At 45.0% G+C, this 17,160-nt stretch overlaps 1 protein-coding gene across 2 annotated transcripts in view; it reads left to right on the forward strand.

The window, feature by feature from the left end:
- The window catches only part of PAK3 (p21 (RAC1) activated kinase 3), a 112,491-nt gene that overhangs the window by 21,597 nt on the left and 73,734 nt on the right, over nt 1-17,160 (forward strand). Inside the window, exon 1 of one of the 2 annotated variants that reach the window (XM_063416915.1) lies at nt 9,523-9,831. The exons of the other annotated variant lie outside the window; for it this stretch is intronic. The gene's annotated coding sequence lies outside the window, so the exon portion shown is untranslated. Of the gene's footprint in view, nt 1-9,522; nt 9,832-17,160 lie in introns of those variants that run through there. 2 annotated transcript variants of the gene reach the window in all.

Here is a 17,160-nt window from a genome sequence, read left to right on the forward strand (position 1 = left end):
CCGGCCCCAGGGACCCGCACCGGGCCGTGGGGCCGCGCTCCGGTGCCTTCATACAGCTGCGGGTTGGTGAGCGTGGCCACTTTTCCTCCACGGGTGGCTTTCTTGGAGAGGGGACTCCACGCCAAAAGGGCTCTTTAATGGACTGCTCCTAGGCGAGGTGCCCCCCAGAGCAGACCCGACGGAGTTAGCATCCCCTGGGATCGGCCAGACACCTTCTGCTGATACCCTCTGGTCTGATTTATTGTGTTAGAAGGCTTCAAGGTCACATTGAGATTCTGAAGGAACTAAATTAAACCCATGACTCATTATATGCTTGGTCAAACATTCTTTTTCTGTCTTCTAGTAGCCCCTGTAACTAATAAGAAGAGCTCAGTGAACTCTTGACAAATGATCTGAGAAAAAGGGTGAGGTATGAAAAGACATCATGTGGAGAAACAAATTACAACCTATTTCCCATAGTTTGGGACCAGGGTGTTTGGGAAGCACTGCTGGGAGGTCATACACCTCTCAGGCTTAGTAGATATTTTCAGAAGGCTGAAAATTGAGCAGAACTTTAGTTTCTTCCATTGTACCTTAGGTGGACAAAACACTGAAGGTACAATGTGTGGTGAAACCTTACACTAGCATGAGGAAAGGACAGATGACTTACTAAGGCTTTTCTACTGTGACTTCATGAGTAACCAAGGCTGTGTGTCAGTCAAACTTTATAACTTTTAATATTAAATAATGAAAAGAGAAAGTTCTGGAGCTAAGCATTTTGAAAACATTGCTCCATGCCTACTTCTGTGTCACTCTGCCACTCTGTCTTGCTGTGCACAGCAAGAAAAAACCATTGCTTAAAGCCCTTAGTCCCCAATGTGATGCCTACGGCTGCAGGCTGGTCGTTTTGGAAGAGCCCCTGTATGAAACAGGGATGGGCAAACGGAGAAAGAAGTGGTAACTCTGAATCAGAAATATGATTGTAACTTGCACATAAAGCAGAGAACCTGTGCTGTGCAAGCTGCAGTCCCACAGAGGAATATCCACGCTCATGGAGCAGAGCTAAGCACATGCATGTGCTCCTGAATTGTGGGGCTGTAGGAACGGTGTTCCTTTAGGTGTTGTGCTGGATCAGACCATGCCTGTGAGATGAATTGTATGTGGATAATAAGGACAATCAGATGTGTGACTGAACTGACCCTACTGCAAATTATTGTGAGTAGGAATCCACAGGTCTTTGTAGTCAGGCTTAAGTTTGGGTTGATAGCAGCTACATGACCTTAGAAAATCCAGCTTTGGGCCTGGGCCAGACCTCCTCCAGAACAATCTACCCAACACAGCTACCCAACTGTGTCAGTGTTCTCTAGACAGCGTTTATTCCATGTATTTTCTTCTCTGTTCTGACACAAAGTCCAGTGTGTGTAAGGACAACAGTAATTGTTGCAATGCTCTTTATGCCTAGTCAGTGTAGTAGCAACGAGAAGTGAAATATTTTCTATAGACTGTGTGACCTGAATTCTTTCGCAGAGGGATTCTTTGAAAATAAATTCCTTATTTGGCCTGAAGAGTGCTTGGGAAAGTTGCTATAGATGCCAGCACCTTCCACTGCATTCTGTAAGACTGTTTCAGAAGATGCTGCTGTCTGATGGTCTCTGGAGATACTAATTCAGGTGCAAGACCTTTGCTGAACATAGAGATATTTGAACTGGAGTTCTTCTCCCACTCTGGCAGATTTAGGTTGTAGAGAATTGGCTGAAAGAGCCTTTCTCTCAAGTGAGGTTTTGGGATTCACTGAACTGGCAACTTGATGGAAATCCAGACTTCCACGGGCAGGCTGCTCTAGTCTGACTCCAGTCCTGTTCCTTTCCAGACAGGAAAGAATTGATAGTGAGCATTAAAGATTGAAGGATGCCCTAAGTTATTCAAAGCACTGAGATTTATCCATGCACTTCTCATTAAAGATAATGGAAATGAAGCAGATAAATAATGTGACACTGCCAGAAGAAGTCCATGTCCCTGTGCTGTGCCTCACAGTGTAGGTATCCTGCTATTATTTCTCAGCTCTTGTGAGGGGAAAAAAAAACAGGCTAAAAGATTCATGCCAATGCTAACATGTTTACACACCATGTGGAGTTTTCTTAATTGGAACAGACATGGAGCTCTGAGAGATATCAGACACACGACACAACACCCCTGTCTAATTTTTTTCTTCTGTTTATCTGTGGCCAAATTTTCATTCTAAAAATGTATGAAAGGAAATTCTTAGCGTCGTGAATTCTTTTGGGTTTTGCATTCCCATCAATTCAGTGAAGCCCTTTGCTAAAAATGACTCCCAGGATTTTATAAAAATCTCTAAATTATTTTTTGTGGTTTGGATCAGCCCCCCCAGTTATCACACTGGGAGCACAATCTGGATGTTCACCAAGCAGGCTTCACATAGACTGTTCAGCAAAAAGGGCTTCAGATGTGCAGGATTTTGTGATTATGGCATAGGATGGTCATGAGCATTCTCCACCCTCCTGCTTTTTCTGTAGCATGCACTCCATCCACAGTGTGTTGTCAGTCCTCTAGCACTAGAAATAAATTTATTTATTTGCCAGTGAGACAGATGGTTGTAGTGAGCCTGAGATTTCAATTCAGATTGCTAAAGTGAAGACACTGTTGCTAGTGGGCTGGCTTTTAAAGTATTAATGGAACGTCACAGAACAAGAGTTTCTTTTATTCTTTTTTATCCCAGCACCCTGCTTTCAAGGTTCTTGTGTGAACATGCAGCAGTTTGCAAGGCTGTGAAATTATCAGACCTGGACCAGTGCCAGTACAAACCAATTTATTGGAGTCCAGCAATTAACTAAAACCTAGAAAGCTTGATTAATTGTGGCACTGCTCAGCAGGGAACACTGAGAAAAAAAAATCATGACACTCCATGAGTGTCTCTGTTCTGTATACCAATTTACATTACAAGTAAAGAAAAGTTTCTTCTCTGTAAATACCCTTACTTTATTCTTTTGCATCATGTAGAAAGAATAATTACAATGCCATGTGAGAAAATGCTTGTTGGCTATGCAGATGGCTCTCGGGATAATAATTTCATAGTAGCTGTTATCCTGTTACATGTTTTTTGTACTGAATTAATACCTCATTGTAACCCCAACAATAGGATATATTATTTTAAAATATTGTTTCATTAAGCTTCTCTCTGGAGAGAGATGTTGAGAATCCAGTACTGCTCTGTTTCCTTCTATTTCCTCAAATATGGTGTGCAAGAAAGATGCAGGTTTGGTAGATGTTCAGAATTATTTAGGATAGAAAAGCAGCAAACAAATAGTTGGGCTGAGAAGCAATTTATCAGGACAGAGTATGCTGACTGAAATGAAATCCTGGAGTCTGAGGAGGCCAACATTATGAGAAGCAACTACAAAGTGTCATTTAGGTGTCAGCTGATTTTATTGTGATAGCATTAACAAACAGTGTCCACGTTGTTTGTTTTATTGTAAGGCTTATCATAAAACTCTATGGATAAGGCAGAATTAAAAAATCTCATTCCTAGATGCCTTAGTGGCACATGAATCACCTTTAGTATAGATAACTGAGAAGAAAATAAATATTCCAGCTCAGTGTAATGTAGCACTGCAGAAAATTGCAGTGGGTAGTACAAAACACTGGATCTGATTAATCTTAGTTCTCCTAACATCAAAACAATTTAATAGTTAGTACTGGGGGAAAAAAAGCTGTTTAAAGATAAAAATAGGGGTAAAAGAATTGTCACTCCTGCCCGGTGACAAGGAAAAAGAAAGATACATGAAAATATTTTTACCTTTTCAACATCATTTTGTATCCTAATCTGCACCCAACCGCGACACTGTCACATTCTCAGATTTAAGGAGTGCAATCCACAGACAGGGCTAAATCACATTAGGCAGCAGTGATAATAGAGCCTGGGCATGCAGAACATCCCAGCAAGCCTCTAGCCGGGGCTGGGGGGTGATTTGGGACATTCAATGAGGTAGGAAGGGCTGTCTCCTCCAATTTCACTGTATTTACTGGGGATTTAATGTATTTTTTTCAAGATATTTGCAGTGGAAATCAGTTTGTCGGAGGTCATCTAATTGAATCTACAGGCCTGGCAACCCTTCACAAAGGCTGCCAGGAATGACCGAGTTGCTAATGCTTAACTGTGAATACCCAGCAGGGGTCCTCCACAGGCCTGAATACAGTCAATTATGTTATTTTTCTAAATATTAGTGACTCAGCTGTCTCTGCTTGTGAAGAGTTGCCAGGGTCACAGATACAATCAGACAGATCCTCCCCCACTTCACTGCTAAGAGATGGGGAGAACCTTTTAAAAATCAATCCGAATAATCCTGGGGTGGAGGGAAGGGTTCTCCAGGGTGGGTGCAGGGGGTGCCCCTGGTTTGAGGGGTGCCAGGGCACAGTGTGAGTGTTTGGGGGGCACTGCTGCCTGTGAGCAGCCTCCAGCTCTGTGATGTAAATACAGATTTCACAGTTTAGCTCAACAGGCACTAGGGCTGAGACTTTACAAAAAACAGCTTGTCTCACCCCTTTAACACTTTTTTGTTCTTTCTGTCTTCTCTCCCTCCTACCTCTCACTGTGCTGCAGATATCTCTATGAAAGGAATGTTTCTATGTGCTGTAACAATTCAGTTTTCCGTTTTCCCTTGTGGACTCATCAGGGAGACACAGGAGTGGTGGCTAAGGAGTGCATTCATGGTCTGGAGGGCTCTTTCCTGACACTTCCAGATGCCTCAGCAGCCACAATCCTTTGCCCTCTACACAGAGCTCTGCAAATATTTTAGAGTTTTGATTGTAACTTCCTTAGTTTTTGCCAAAAAGGCTTTTTTCCAAAGCCCAGCCTTCTCCAGAAGCAGCATCCCTATCCCTGTGGTCCATCCCAGCTCTTATCTGATCAACAGTTTTTGGCAGAAGGGAAAAATCCCTCTAGAGCATTTGGGTGCCTGTGCATCGTTTTGGCCCAAGTTTGAGTTAGTGCTTTGGAGTTGGCAAAGTTTCCTAATTTACTGCTGTTAAATTTTATCCAACTTTAGGAATATTATGTGGATGTGGCCAATTTCCAGCTGTTCTGAATCCATTGCGAATACTTTTGCCAGCATGTGTCCAAGTATAATCCAGTTTTGATGGTTTTAATGCCAATACAATTTCTCTGCGAGTACCTTCAGGCCTGGCATCTGAACTGCAGTGAGCAGGGGTTCAGCTGCTTGGAGCCCAAGTCCCAGGAGGTGAGACCTTTGTTCCTGTCTGGCCTAGAGGTGAAAATCCCAAATTGGATCTCTAGTCACCACTGAGTTTGCATCTCTGACTCGCTGAACATTCCTTATTTGATGTGAGAGTGGGGATGTGGGCATTTCCTTGGAATGAGCAGAGTCTGGAGGCATAGGGTGTCTTTTGCTGTTTGACATCTGTACACTTCAAATTGGGGTGCTGGTGTTCAGCTTGTGTTAGAAATACAGCAGCTAGATAAAACTGCAGTGAAAGCAGAACTGAAGTTTCATATGTTTCAGTACTGCAGGGAACTTGACTTTGAAGGACTGGACATTATCAAAAGGGTGCCTTTGTAGCTTGTTCTGGCTATAAAAACAGGGAGGAAACCAAGGCACCTCTGTTACAGAGTTCCCCCTGGCTGGAGCTCCCCTAGGGAGAAAGAAAATAACCCAGCAAGGGAGAGGAGGCTGGCTGTGTTTAGACAGCCTGTCCTGAGCTGCGTGTGCCTCTCAGGAGGAGCAGTGCCCTGGGAAGGGTTTGATGTCTGCCCAACCACCAAGGCCACTGCCTCCCTCCTGTAGGAGATGCTTTGGCAGCAGCTGTGGCACTCTGAGGAATGGATGGTTTGCTCCATGTTCTCACCTTTGATTCGATGCCTTCTCCCCAGATTGTTGTCCTGATGGCAAATGCAAAGTGTTAAATTCTGTCCTTAGGCAGCAGTGAGGACTCCGTTGTGGAAAAATTGGAATCTGCATGGCCTTAGTGTTGTGAAGTTATGTGTGACCTACTTTGGTCACAGGAATGATGGGGACAGCAGCATCCTGTCTTGTGCTCCAGCCCATCCCAGTATTCATTGTTGGTGTAAATTGTGCTGTCCATTGTCACAGGCAGCTGGCAAGCATGCATCAAAAAGAGAAATGAAGATATTGCTAACTTCTCTTTCAGAAATACACCTTTTCTTTTCTTCTATTGACACTGTCATCCTTAAGTGTTAACAAGACCTCCTGGCGTTCTGTTCAATAACATTCAATAACTTCAACTCTTGGCAGAATTATATCAATAACTACAGTGACATATGTGTGTGTTCAGACTTCGTGAGGGGAAAATTCCGTGACACAATGAGAGGAAATGCTTTGTGTGGAGGTACCATCAGCTCTGAGCAGAGTTACAACAGACCTTGGCTCAAGTTTTGGCTTAGTGTGTTACCAACTGAGTGGTATTTCTATTTAAAAGCATGCTCTTTCATGTATTAATGCATTGCTTTGGGTATTTCAGATCTCAGGAGGACTCAAATCTCCCTCTTCCTCAGTTAAGAAATGGGAGAACCACATATGAGATGACAACCTTATTTGTTCTTCTACCACAGCCCTTTAAAAGAAAAAGGAGAAGCTTCTGATAGTGAAAAAATATGTAACACTCAAACCAAAGCCCCCAAAAGCTGGGTAAAAGTTTTTTTAAAAGCCAATCTTCTGCTTACTTTTATTTTAACGGGCCATCTTCCAAACTTACATGAGGCTAGCTATATTACAAGGCATGGATTAAAACAGAAAAGCTCTCTAAAGCAGACCTGTTGGAGTTGTCTTTAAAATTAAAAGCAGAGTGTTTGTTTTCTTTAATATGGAGTGCAGCACCAATAAAAACACCAGGGAAAGGCCAGTATTACTAGATCACATGTCTGCTTTTATCTCACAGCAGAGTTATAGTAGAATGATTTTTGCTTGGAGACTTGAAAGCTGGACTGCATCCTTTCATGCTGAAATCATATCTCCTGCAAGGATTATTGGAGGATATAATGTTTCCTTCAGCTTCTTATTTTCTCCACTCCTGAACTTGGACTCCTGACCTCAGCTTTTCTCTGGTTATGACCAAGCATTGGCCTTCAATTGAATAGCTGAGCTTTTTTACAATCAGATCAGCTTCTGCTCTTGTAATTTCAGACTCATTTGGTGACATTGATATTGTAGATCTTAACTGAAAGCCCAACATTTTATATCTCGGGTAATGACCATACAGGAATTCCCAGGTTTTGCTCCCACGTGTGTAACCATCCAAAACATTCAATATGTGTGACTGGAGTCTCAGGAGCTGTGCCCACTTTGCAGGGGCCCCTGTTCCTCTTTGTGTCCCTTGTGCAGCACAGCTCTGCACCTGTGCCTTGCTCTGGGGTCACACAGAGCTGGCGTGACTGGCAGGTAATTCAAGGCTCGTGGTAGCTCAGCCTGCGCCCTCTCATTAGCTGAACACTAATCAGGCAGAAATCTGTGGGGCTCTGCAGTTAATTACAGGGCAGGGTTAGAGGGTGGGCACTAAAAATACCTATTTCTTGGCTGTGCCACTGTCGCCTGCTAGGACCAGTGGAGGCTAATTGCACTGGATTATCTGCACAGATAAGGTTAGATGTGCTGTACATAATCCAGGAAGCCTTCTGCTCATGGGACTCGTGATTTTTCTTTTAATTGTTCTTTATTAATTGGATATGATGTGCCTAGTGCTTTCTCTCAAAGGGAGAATGAAGATTGAAGTTTGGTTGTGCAGCTTCACTATCAGCTTGAGTGTACAGTCACAGATCTTGTAGCAAACAAATCTGAATATCTTCAGATGTTTGAGACACCAAAAAAGGTACTGGAATGTGGTCTTGAAATCGTACAGCACTGGGCTTGGTACAGACATTAATTATCACTGTAACAACTACTTCATGGACGTTTCTTATTTTTGTGAGTGTGAAAATAAGGATAACCAGGTCCCTCTGCTATATTGTCCTGTAAAAACTTGGTCTTTTGTAAATGAGCCACAGCCTTGCTGTATTTAAATTAGTTTCTTGTGAGAGTGGGACTCTCAGAGTATTTTTCAGGAACACAGATTGAGAGAAGGTTGTTTAGAAGAGTCTTTCAAACTGATTAAACTGGTTTCTAAAACACAAAATATGCCTGGAGGAATGGGACTGCCAGTGAAGTTTTGCCTCTGAATATAGCAGACATTATCTTCACTCTGAGTGAAGTCAGTGGCAGAAGTCTCTGCTGTAAAAGGAATAGGAAGCAGAACCTATCAAAGAGCATGATATTGCAGATTTTCCAATATTTGCAACACAGATGAAGACAGTTTAGATTTTCACAGACACAAATTATGTATTTGGAAAAGAAAGTGCAAAAGTGGATGTGTTTTGCAAAGCTGTTTATGCCTTTTGATTGGCACCTTAATGTTAACTCTTTATTTTAGACTAGCCATCCTCTTAGTGTTGGGAGCTCATAGGAGGAATTACCTTCTCTAAATACATTCTGGTTTATTTTTCAGTGTATCAGTGGTAGTGAAAGTACTTTAAATGGACCTGTAATTCACTGCATTGTGAAGAACTAACTTATTAAACAAACCTAACAGAGAATGTGAAACACTTCAAGCACTAAACAGAGGCATTAACCATTGCTAATTAAAATTAAACTTGTAGATATGGCATTCCCTTTAGTGGAAATGCAGGGAACACTGTCCCTTAGTGGTGGTGAGGAAGCATTGCTGAGGAAATAGCTGCACAGCTACTTGAACATCTTACTGTGTCCATTATAGTGAATGCCTCTTGCTGGCAATTTACAGCAGCACAGGGCGTGCAAAGCCTTGGGTTATCTCCTGAGATTGTACATTAACTAATGGAGGCTGGAAAAAAAAAGGCCAGCACTACCCAGAGTTTCACCACCTCATCTCTGATTGTGCCTCCTGGCTAGGGGAGATGTTCTGCAAGTCTGACCCAACGTGCTGGCACACGCTGGATGAAGGGATCACCATTTCCCTAAGTCGGGTGGAGGATGTTCCTCGGTGTCCCTCACTGTCCCTGGCTCCAGCGGCACAGCCCAGCTCGGAGCCCTCGCTGCTCTCGGAGTCCGTGGAGGATGCGAGGCGAATCCCGCAGCGCCGGGAGCGGCCCCGCAGTGCCCGCGGCACACACACGGCTGCTTTACCAGCGAGCACTGCCCATCTGCGCCCCGCAGGAGCCCTGAATCAGCCGCCCATCGGCACTGGTGTCCCCGCACCACGGGATGTCACTGCGGAGCCAGCGGACACCTTCGCATTTCTGCATTTTACAGCCTTTCCTCCGGCGCTGCCACCGCGCGTCACTGAGGGCAGCGCTGCCTTCAGCGGGCTCCGCCGAGCGCACCCCGGCGGGCACCGGGCAGCCCGCCCTTCGCCGGGCTGGAGGAAACCATTCTCTCCTTTTTGCCTCCCAAGTAACCTCCGCCTCTCGGGGCCGGCACGGCCGCCCCAGCCCGCCCGGGGAGCCGCGGGCAGCGGGGCCCCGGGCTCCGATGCTGGGGCCGCCCGCATCCAGCCCCGGAGCATCGCGGAAGGAGGAGGGGGCCGAAAGCGGGTTCACTTCCGCCTGGCTGCAGGAACCACAAGCCCCTAGAATATATTAGAATAATAATAATAGAAAGGTTCTCCCCACAGCCCTCAGCCCCGATTTTGTCGCCCTGGAAGGAGGGGGTGGCGAGCAGAGCAGCGAGGCTGCCGGCGGGCGGATCGATGTGGAGCCGCTGAGGCGCCGCGGCCGGCCCCAGCTCGCCGCCGGCACCGCGGCCGCGGCCGGCAGGACGAGCGCAGCCTCCCCGCGGAGAGGCCAGGGAGAAGGTCTGTGCTTTGCCTTTGTACCTAGCGTGCCCGGCAACAGGCTGTGCCCTGGCGGCCCCCTGCAGCCAGCCGGGCATCCAAGCCCAGCCGGGGGTCCGTGCGGGGCTGCAGCTTGCCGGGGGCTGGGGAGAGCCCCGAGCTCTTTGTCAGCACCCGGCTCCCTTCGGTGATTCCCGAATCTGTGTCTCCTAACCGCCCTGACCCTGTGCTCGGGCTGGGGCTCTGGTTACTGAGGCTCCAGGGAGAACTGGCTCCATGGAAAAGGCTCTGGCGTGTGCCTGGCGGTGCCGGTTGGGCCTGGATGATGCGGGACCGGGATGATGCGGGACAGGGATGATGCGGGGTAGGGATGTCCCAGGACCGGGATGATGCTGGGCAGGGATGTCCCAGGACCGGAATGATGCTGGGCAGAGATGTCCCAGGACCGGAATGATGCGGGGCAGGGATTATGCCCAGGACCGGGATGATGCTGCGCCGGGATGATGCCCAGGACCGGGATGATGCGGGGCAGGGATGATTGATTCGGGGCAGGGATGACCCAGGGCCGGGATGCTCCGGGACCGGGATGCCGCGGGGCCGGGATGCCCAGGACCGGGATGCAGCGCTGGCGGCTGGCGCTGCAGGCAGGCACGGGAAGCCTGGCGGGGGCTGGACAGGAGGCGAGCCCGAGGGCTCTGCAGGTGTGAGCCACGGGCGAGGCCGGCTGCTCGCCCGCTGGGCCAAGGGGAGTGCCGCTGATGCACCTATCCATGCCACATGCACCTTCAGTGTCTTGCCATTCAGATATCTTAAGATCGTTGCTTTTCACATATTAAACATTTCCCAACTTTTAACTTGTTGTTTTTAATGTGGAGGCTCAGTGGGTTGGTTTTGAGTGTCTTTATACGAGTCACTGCCAGACTCACAGGAAGGCAGTGGGCTTTGAAACCAACCACAGCCTAAAACTCCTCATTTTACCAGTGACATAATCCATCTGCCTATCTAGCCATTCCCGGGTTGGATGTGATTTAAGGGATCACCATCAACGGGCTGAGCAGTTTAAAAGATTGGTAATGGTAAATACAGTATTAGAAGTGGAGATGAGCACTGTGGACTTCTAGTGAAACAAGACAGAAGGTTAAATTATCCATCCTCCCCTTAGGTCGGGTGCAGAGCTCCCCTCTGTCCTGTTACTGTCACTTCAGTGCTGCATTCAGGTTTTCTCTCTTGGCAGACTCAGTGAGCTCTGAGATCCTGTGAAAACTTTGCTGCCACAAAGTCTGTAACACTGACAGAAGTCCCAGCAGGGATGAGTTACTGGCAGCTGGATTATTTTAAAAAAGTAACTGCTCTAGTAAATGATTTCACCCCTACATGTAAATAGTTTTCTTCACAAAGGTGACACCTGTGGTCTGTATGTCTTCAAGTAATTCTCATTTACCTGTGAATGAAGAACAGTTCTGCAAGGCAGAAATACAGTGTGATGGTGAACAGTATGGTACAGGTAGAGCCATCCCTCTGCCACAGGCAGCAGTGATACAGAGCATGAATCCCTGCATCTGTTGTGTGATGTCAGTGTTTAAATTGCTGAGATTTCATCTTGATCTGTAAAAACTAGGGTAACATGTCCCCCCAAACCCTGATCAGCAGTTGTAATGTTATTTGAATGCTGTTGTGTGGATTTCTCTTTAAAACCGGGTTTAGTCTCGAGAAGCCAGGGAAATCGGAATATTTATCTGCATTAGCAGAATGGTATTAAATGCAAAATCCTTAGCTGCCATGAATATTTATTCTTATCTTAGCTGGCTTCAAACTGCTTCTCTGGCTGATTGCCATCCCCGAAGGTTATTTCCACAGAGGTTTTGGAGTGGACGCTCTCACACCGATACACCTCCAGATTTCATGTTCCTTGATATTTCTAAACAGATTGTCAGTAGTTGGCAAACAACTCCATAAAAACACTCAGTGAAGAAAGTATGGGCCCAAAAATACCTTTGGGCATCCATAGATATCACTTTAAATCATCAGATCATAACTATTTCAGTATATGTAAATACTCTCAGTCTCTCACAGTGCTCTATTAAGACTGAGTGCTTTGAAATTATCCTCCAAATTTAAACCTTAGCCCTTTAGATAGAATACAATACATTTTGAGATCCTATAGGATTTTTTTTGAAAGCTCCCCAGTGATTTTTCTCTCAGTGTATACACATGGTGGTGTATTAAAAAGTTAGCGAAACACTGATTGAATTTCCAGTAACAATTTCTGTTCTAGTCCTTAATGGCTGATTTATGCAGAGGTTAGCAGAGAGCAGTAATCAAACAACGATCCCTTACATAACAAGACAGAGGATCAGCTGGAAAAACTGACCTGCTGTCTGGCTGTTGGTGTGAATGTTTTATTTTTGTGGTAGCATAAGGACTGTAATATTAGAGTAGTTCTGAAGGTCACCTGCTCTGCTGTTCTAGCCTGATGTGACTTGTCCTGTGTGGCTCAGGTGACAATATAAAGACCATACAACAGGAACTTGCTGGTCAGTTCATTTCCCCACGTTGGAGCTCATTTTCTTGCCTTCGTAGATCAGCACAGGGTTAATATGTTTTTCAGATGATTTTCAGTTGGCAATTAGCACATTGGCTTTTGGGAATGAAAACTGTGTTCCACGAGAAACAAGAACAGCAACATCAACACAAGATTTTTGTCTGTTCCTTGTGCCAGTCTGTGTTGTGTGTAAATCTGCTGCTCTCAGCTGCCTTCCCACCAGCCGTGGAAGTAGCATCCCCTTTTTTTCCTTCCTGTTTCTTAGATGGAGGAAAAAAAAAAGAAATTATCTCTGCCCTTCTGTACCTTTCTTGCAGAGAGCTTGTGAGGTAGCAGAAAATGTCTCAATTATTGTGCTGTTTTTTCAAAGATGGGGGCTCTTCCTCAAGGTTTTCCAGATTTGATTTGACTGATGCATATGATGAGTAGACTGGACGCATTCTCTTGATGGTTAATAAACAGCCAGGAAACAAACTCAGCTGAGCATCCCTGTCCAAGTAGCACAAAATATGAGGACTACAGAGTCATATTTTCAGAAATCAGAAGTTAATTAGGAATTTATTATTTCAGAAATCTGAGTTTATTCAGCCAAGAAGACAGACATGTAAACACAAAGGCTTTGTTCATTATTGATGTTAAGATATCAAACACATTTCTGTGAGACTTTATTTAAAGTGAAACTAACCTGTGCTGTCTAGAAAGGAAAAATATCTCATGAAAATTTGCATATGATATCCTGAGTCTCACTCTGAACTTCTCTCTAGAGAGAGTCCAGTCCTCAGCTGCTTTCTAGTTAGCTGTGAGGCTCAAAAATTAAGAATGGGGTGAAGTTTTGCCTCTTTTGAAATCAGGACAGTCTTAATTTTGAATCCAGGTAAGTATATGGGTTTCATACTGTTTTTAAAGAATTTGAGGCACATTTTCCAGTTTTCTGTTTGGGATTTGCTCTGATTCTCAATGAGAGCATCAAGTTGGAAATCAATGTATATGCCATTTGTGCTTACAAGAAATTACAGCTGTAATTGCAGACAGAATTAGAAGCAATTTTAGGAAGAAAAGGTCTAATTTTAGGAACTCTTAAGGAATCTATCCAAAGTGTTTTAACACATGTGAACAAGGAATGTTCGTTTCCTTTTGTTGCATATGCAAAGTTTGTATAAGGTGTTCATGGAGTGCAAGGAGACAGAGGAGACAGATTTCATTATTCATTGCCTTGTTTGTGAAATACATTTTATGTCACAAAGCACTGATTACCTCCATTAAAAATCCCAAACCGTGGTGTTGTCTCATTTGGGAGGAAGCAGAGACTGTGGGCACTGAAATCTCACTTAAAGGCACTCTGTGACCCACTGCACTGCTCTGTGTTAGTGTGAGAGGGGTGTCCTGGGCACCATCTGCTGTCCCCGAGGTTCCAGCCCTGGGCACTCCAAATCCCTTTGCTTTGTTAATTCTGGGCCATTCAGAACGGCAGCAGTGCATTTGTTGTAGTCTGTGAAATCACAAGTTCCAATTGTGAGGACACACAGATAACTGTCACTTTTAATAATTCACTCAAACATGATAGCCACCACTTTTTCCAAGCTCTCAGGCAGAGATGCCATCTTCCAAGCTGGAGTTACCTTCAGCAAATCCAACAAAGGCCTCTCTGGCTTTTCAGGGTGATGGGGTTTTACTTCCTTGGAAGGTCATTTCATTAGGTAAATTCATTGGATGGATTTATTGGCTGGCTCTGCATTTTAACTTTTGTAAATGCCCCCTAGAGAAACAGGAGTATCTTGATAAAAAATAATAAATAGGACATACAATGTGATTATTTTTAGAGGGGCTAAAGGGCTGGGTTATCAAATATCCTCAACCAGTCTAATTAAATCAGTTGAGATTTAAAGGACACCATGCATCAGTTTTGCCTAAGCTTATTGTCAGGACAAATGGCTACAATCTCAGTTGTAAGTACCTAATAAAGCCTCATCGAATGATGATTCTGTTAGTGTTTATTAGCTATATGGTTCTTCCTTTGGTGTGCATGGCTAATTAGCAAACAATTCTTGTGAGTACTTAACGTTGCTCATTGTCAGGTTCCCCAGGTACAAGTCAGGACAGGTAGCCAAGGCTGTTGGGTGACCCAGTGAAAGTGTAATTTTGGGGCCTGACTCTCCTAACTCTCCTGACTGCTCCGTTTCAACTTGATCTGTTTGCAGAATATTTTTATGATGACCTCTGTGATGAAAAGAAATTAGCCAGTTACTTAATAAGCAATACAGCCAACAGGGAGAACAACTTTCAGCAGCAACTTTCAGCAGTTTTTTTGTCCCCTCCCTCGCCTCCAGAGCTTTCTGTTGTTTCTTTCAGTTATGGCTGAAGGAGACAAGCACTCCAGGGCCAGGGAAAATGAGAGTTAATTAAGCTGTGGGATGGGATTGTTGCACAGTGCTGGTTCTTTCCCATCCCTGTCTCAGCTGCTTGAGAGTACAGCAGAGCCAGCAGAGTTCTTCACCACTATCCTTTGCTTATTTTGGAAGCATTGGAAACACAAAGCTGGACCTCTTTCCCTTAAATGAGGGACAATGAGGAGCAGGCTTCTTTTTGGTGTCAGCATCTGTGTAAGTTGTACCAAGATCAAGTGAAATTCAGCAGAGGTGCATCTCATATTATGTATATATTTTTTAGAAAGGAGAGTAACAATGCGTGTTTGCACTTCATAAAGTTTCTGGGTGAATCTGTATTTCAGGTCTTTCAATGGGTAAAGAAGACGACATTTTGAGTGAAGACAATAGAAAAGTGTGTGTGTAAATAGCAGTAAAGAGGGTCCTTACTGTGGTGCATGCTGTATGCTCCACCTGCTCATTTTTCTAGTTAATATAAATACACCAAACCCAAAAGCCCTCTGTGAACAGTGCCAAGCCAAAACCTGACTAACAGAGTGCTCTGAATAAATGCCTTTCCTTCCACAATTGTACTCATGCTTTCCAGTGAAATAAGCTGATAGTTCCACCCAAATTTTGTAGGAGTCCTTTCTCTGTGTGCTGGGGATTTTCCTGAATGTGGAGGGTGCACAAACCCCCTCTCCCTGCAAGCGAAAGAAGAGAGCTGTTCTGTACAACATACTGGCAGATGAAACTGTGTGTCCACAGAAAGTGAAAAGTGTTCTTTTTTCTGCATAAAGGGGCTTCAAGTGGGTTAATTAACACTGACCCCATTTAAAGGGATGGCTTATGTGCCTGCTTGAGGGAGAAGTTGGAGTCTTGCATGTGTTGGTGGAAGTCTCTTTCAGCGTGCTGGGCTGGGCTGGGCAGGCGATGAAGCCTGAAAATCAAGCAGCTGTTTGCCCCACAATGAGCCAGCTGGTTGGAAATGCAGGCTGTGCCCCTGAGCCCCCTGCACATTCAAAACCAGGGCATATTTGCTCCTTTAATTAGCGTTCCCCCTGGTCCTTGGAATACGGGCTTGTGACAGAGAGCTTGTTGATAGAAGATCAGGAGAGATTTCTTGCTTTCCCAGCCCCTCTGAGGGGTGGAGAGGACAGCTGGGGACTGCTCCCTGCATGAGAGGGTTTCCATGTGGCTCAGGCTGCTCCTGCTCAGGGCAGACAGGGGTTGTGTCAAACCAGTGCTGGACATTTTGCTGAACTGCAGCATTGCTTAAACTCAAGGGAGGATCCTGGCAGAAATGGAGCCTTAAGGACTTTAAAGTTCTCTTTGGATTCATCTCATCAGGTGCGTGGAGGTGGTTGCTTTGTGGTTGTCTGTAGTGTGAGGGTCCAGCTGTGTGATCCCAGCAGAGATCCTGCCCAGCAGAGATCCTGCCCAGCAGAGATCCTGCCCAGCAGAGATCCTGCCCAGCAGAGATCCTACCCGGGTGTGTTCTCCAGCAGCGAGAGGAAAACCTCCTGTGTGACTCATGTAGTGCAACTACCTGGGCTTCTGTGGAATGACTTAGCTCAGCCCTGGTGATTCAGTTGTCTTTTGCCCTTGCTGGTCCAGACTCTCTCCTGACAAGGTAACACAGTGCTCACAGCCTTGCTGATAAGGCCATGGCACTCAGGAGCACAATGAAGGAGTGTCCCTGCTGCTCCCAGTCTCCACAGGGAATATTCCTCTTGGTGTTCTTTATCAGTGACTTCTTCTGGTGATACCATCAGGGAGCTGCTTGTATTAAAGTATTATTAGTAACACTGAGAGCAGTCAGATCACTTTGGGTGGATTTGCTCTCTCTCCTCTCTCCCTCTGTCTAGGCAAGGCAAACCCTGCATTTCCTGGGAAACAAAAGGTATTGCACTTCCAATAAAGCTTCTTTTTAAATGAATGATGATAAATTAGCAAACCACAGAGTGGAGTTGTTTGTGGAGTGGAAGCAAAGCATTGATCCCCCTCAAGACTGACCGTTTTGTTTTTTTGCTCAGCAATCTAATTGGGAATGGATTAAACTGTGCCTTAGTTTAACCCTTTGTTTGTAGTAATATTACAAGAAATCCAAATGAGGATAAAATGGAAGTTGGTGTTTAGAGTCTCAGAAAAAGGTGGCAAATTAACTACAGCTTGCTAATTTTTCATATTTTCAATGCCTCTTTTCAAACTCACAGAGAAATAGAGGTGTGAAGATGGTGTAGCAGGGGGGCAGGACCAGGCTGTTTGTCTGCCCAGAGACTTCAGAGCTTTTTTGGAAGTGGCACTGAAGTAACCAAGAATGTGGCAGATCATCTTCCTCTGTGCTGCATTAGCAGTCGAAAGAAATTGTACATGTTGTTTAATTAATTAAGTTTCCAAGCTTTATAATAGCATGTTTGCTGGAGAGAAACTTTAATGGCACCA

This window comes from Prinia subflava, chromosome 20 (assembly GCF_021018805.1).
Source record: "Prinia subflava isolate CZ2003 ecotype Zambia chromosome 20, Cam_Psub_1.2, whole genome shotgun sequence".
Classification (NCBI taxonomy): domain Eukaryota; kingdom Metazoa; phylum Chordata; class Aves; order Passeriformes; family Cisticolidae; genus Prinia; species Prinia subflava.